Here is a 4,716-nt window from a genome sequence, read left to right as displayed (position 1 = left end):
ATATTCATCACATTCGTAAAAGCAAATCGACAGAGGCAAAGAGACGAAGTGAACACAGATCCCGTTTACCATTTACAGAGACACGCAATCAACACACACACACACACACACACACACACACACACGCGCGCACGCACACACACACACACACACACACACACACACACACACACACACACACACACACACACACACACACACTACACCTCTGTGGTTTTATCCGTCCTGGCTTCCTGCTCCTCGCTTTGCCATTACCGGACTGACTCAGGTGACACGGTGAGAGGCTGGGGATAAACGAAGCTAATGAGAGGTGCGACAGGTAACCCCAGGCAGGTGAGAAAAGATGAACAGACCATTAGGGAGTGTCAGGTGAAATGCCAGGTAAACCAGACAATATGAAGGAGGATTAGGTAGTATCAGGTACACAGTATAAGGGAGGATTAGGTCAAGCGTCAGGTGTACAGGATGAGGGAGGATTAGGTCGTGTCAGGTATACAGGATAAGGGATATTAGGTCAAGTGTGAGGTATACAGCATGGGGAGGATTAGGTCAAGTGTCAGGTATACAGCATGAGGATTAGGTCAAGTGTCAGGTATACAGTATAAAGGAGGATTAGGTCGTGTCAGGTATACAGGATAAGGGAGGATTAGGTGTGTCGTTAACTGGAATAATAAGAAAATCGTCTCGTTAACTGAATAAAAAATCGTCTCGTTAATTGGAATAAAAAAATCGTCTCGTTAATTGGAATAAAAAATCGTCTCGTTAATTGGAATAATAAAAATCGTCTCGTTAATTGGAATAAAAAAATCGTCTCGTTAATTGGAATACAAAATCGTCTCGTTAATTGGAATAAAAAATCGTCTCGTTAATTGGAATAATAAAAATCGTCTCGTTAATTAGGACAAAAAATCGTCTCGTTAATTGGAATATAAAAATCGTCTCGTTAATTGGAATATAAAAATCGTCTCGTTAATTGGAATATAAAAATCGTCTCGTTAATTGGAATATAAAAATCGTCTCGTTAATTGGAATATAAAAATCGTCTCATTAATTGGAATATAAAAATCGTCTCGTTAATTGGAATATAAAAATCGTCTCGTTAATTGGACTACTAAACAAGCGAAGACCCAACCACGAGAGGGTTAATTGGTCAGGTCATTAACGAGACGAATTTTAACAAGTTCAGCAGAAAAATAAAATAAATAAATAAATAAATAAATAAAATAAAGTCTTTCTGGCCACTACACTCAGGAATTCGGCCAGCAGTTTGGAAGAAAAAAAATATATACTGATTTTTACTTATTTTTTTCCCTTGCTAATATATGGGAGAGAATTTTGGAACCACTTCACCCCAATGACCTCTTCCTAATCGACTACTGACACTGATTATCTAGTTTACTTTTTACCTTTACTGAAAATTTTGGGGACTGGAGGAGTGAGGTAGTGGTCAAGAAATTTTCAAGAAGTAAGGTCTGGTCTTAAGGTGAATAAAACAGTCTTAGGGCAGCATTAACTCAATCAAATAATCCTGTCACGCGGAAGTAAAGATGACAGGTATTTACGTCCAATAAAGTGATCTTCCTCTGCCTCCTGCTTCACCTTGTTGTAAAAGGTGAAAACACGTGAATGACTTGACTGAAAAACACGTGAATGACTTGACTGAAAAACACCTGAATGACTTTATTGAAGGTGTGAGGGATAAAAAGTGAGATCCTTACTTTTTCTTTTATGTCTTTAGGAGCCCCGGTTACATATCTATCTATCTATCTACCTAGCTATGTATGTATCTATCTATCTACAAATACAAGCCACTTACTACAGTTTTTAAATATGCCTCCCCATCTGCAATTCTTTACATTTAAATTGATGGAGAAAGAGATATGTAGGTAGATATATAAATATGTATGTATGCATGTATGTATATTTATGTAGGCTATGTATGTATGTGTCTGTATGTATGTATGTATGTATGTGTATGTATGTATGTATGTATGTAGGTAGGTAGGTAGGTAGGTAGGTAGGCAGGTAGGTAGGTAGGTAGGTAGGTAGGTAGGTATGTGTCTATATGTATGTATGAATGTAGGTACTGTAGGTAGGTACGTAGGTAGACAGGTAGGTAGGTAGGTATGTTATGTATGTATGTGTTTTGACTGTTGTTTCAATAGCAGCAGACAAACAACAAGCACAAACACACAGTAAAAACATAAAACTAAGCAGAGTTTAAGGAGTGGGGGAGGTGTAGTGGGGGGAAGGTGTAATGGGGGGAGGTGCAGTGAGTGGGGGGAAAGTGTAGTGAGTGGGGGAAGGTGTAGTGAGTGGTGGGGTGGTGTAGTGGAAGGTGTAGTGAGTGGGGGGAGGTGTAGTGAGTGGAGGGAAGGTGTAGTGAGTGGGGGGAAGGTGTAGTAAGTGGGGGAAGGTGTAGTGAGTGGGGGAAGGTGTAGTGAATGGGGGAAGGTGTAGTGAGTGGAGGGAAGGTGTAGTGAGTGGGGGGAAGGTGTAGTAAGTGGGGGAAGGTGTAGTGAGTGGGGGGAAAGTGTAGTGAGTGGGGGAAAGTGTAGTGAGTGGGGGAAAGTGTAGAGTGGGGGAAAGTGTAGTGAGTGGGGGGAAGGTGTAGTGAGTGGGGGGAGGTGTAGTGAGTGGGGAGAGGTGGTGAGTGGGGGGGTAGGTGTAGTGGATAAGGGTGAGGTGGTGTACAAACAGGCCAAGTTCTGAACCTTAACACCGTACCATAAAACCATACCATAAAGGCACCATTACCTCTCTCTCTCTCTCTCTCTCTCTCTCTCTCATTTTCTATTTCCCTCTTTCTTTCTCAGTTTTCTTTGTCACATATGGATATTGATAGATGTATATAATATCCATCCATCCATCCATACATAAAGACACACAGGCAGCTGGAAATAGATAAATAAATAGATAGAAAGGCAGACCTGTTACTGAAGAACCCCGTGAGAGAGTGAACACCATCTTACACCACACCACCACACCGTAACACCACACCACACCATAACACCACACAACACACCACACCATACACCACACCTAACCATACACCACAAAACATCAAACCTACTGTGCTGCTTCCCAAACACACCACGCCACACCTACCACTTCCCCTCACACCACACCGCACCACACACACACCACACCACACAACATTACACAACACAACACTATACCACACCACACCACACTTACTGTACATCTCCTCTTCATACCATATCGCACCACACCAAACCATACCACACCTAACACTTCCCCTGACACCACACCAAACCATACCACACCTAACACTTCCCCTGACACCACACCAAACCATACCACACCTAACACTTCCCCTGACATCACACCACACCATACCACACCTAACACTTCCCCTGACACCACACCACACCATACAACAACTACCACTTCCCGACACCACACCACACTATACCACAGCCACCAATTCCTCTCACACCACATCACACCACCACACATCACCACCACTACCACCACCACCACCACCACCACCACCTTTGCCTCCCCATCATTCCAACTCCTTACCCTAGCCACGACACCCCATCTCCGTGCTGGGTCCCCTCTCATAAAATACCCCCCCCTCCTCTTCCCTCCCCCCCTACCCACGAAAGCCTCCCTTCCCCTCATCTCCCCTCCCCCCTCCCCTCATCTTCCTTCTCTACCTCCCTCCATTACGTAACAGAACTTCCCTACGTCGCTTTTTCTCCCCTCCCGGCTCTTCCCTTCGCTTCCACTCCTCTCTTCCTCCTCTTCCTTTCCTTTCCCTCCTTTTCCTCCCTCCATACATCTTCCCTCCCTCCCTCCCTCCCTCTGCTACGTAAGAATCCCTCCCCTACTCTCATCTTCATTTCCTTCCTCCCTCTTTTCTTTTCTCCATCGCCTCTCTCTCTCTCTCTCTCTCTCTCTCTCTCTTCTTTTCTCCACCCTCTTTCCTCATCTCTCCTTCCCTCCCTTCTCTCCTCCGGAAGTGCTTGGGCAGGGAAGGCGTCTTAAGAAACTAGCAGTGTCTTAACCCGCCCAGTCCCGGCCACTTTTTGACCACTGGTACCCCCCAATCCCGGGCAATTTTTGACCTTTTTTTTTTTTGCTAAAACTTTCGCTTTTGGTGAGAAACATCGAAAATTCATAGAGAAATCGCTCACCTGAGGTTTAAAATACTCATTACAGGTAGGAGAGCCTCCTTACTTTACTGGGTTTTCTATCAGGCTGGCGCCAAAGAAAACGAGTTCTATGGGAGGATAACTATTTCACACCACTCATAAACGGTATTTATTTATTTACTGTTACGAATTTATATGTAGTACAAAAGTATATTGGTTTTCAAGCAGTAATATAGGCATTATAAGCATTGTTTCACTTGCTAATACCTGACCTTTTTTTGCCACATTACCTGATCATCATTTCTAACTGTTTCTTCCTCTAATGCTATGTAAAGTTTGTCCTCCACATTGGCATTGATTGGGGAATCACTCTGGCCCTGAATTTCGTACCGTGGCATGACATGGCTATACTGGCCAGGTCACTGATAACAGGTGAATTGCTGAGAAAAGGGCATGCAGGGGGGGGGAGGAGGTCATGCTGGGTAAGGGATTGTCTCTGCCTGGCATCTTGTTGAGGCAGGTGTCCCGTGTATACGTACCAAAAATGACTCGCGAAAATTGAAAATTGTGGAAATTATGAACCTTGCAATTGCAG

Source organism: Coenobita brevimanus, chromosome 99 (genome assembly GCF_032717465.1).
Source record: "Coenobita brevimanus isolate Jiangsu-jjx chromosome 99, ASM3271746v2, whole genome shotgun sequence".
In the NCBI taxonomy this organism is placed as follows: domain Eukaryota; kingdom Metazoa; phylum Arthropoda; class Malacostraca; order Decapoda; family Coenobitidae; genus Coenobita; species Coenobita brevimanus.
The sequence above is the reverse complement of the archived record's forward strand: the minus strand, read 5'-3'. Positions refer to the sequence as shown.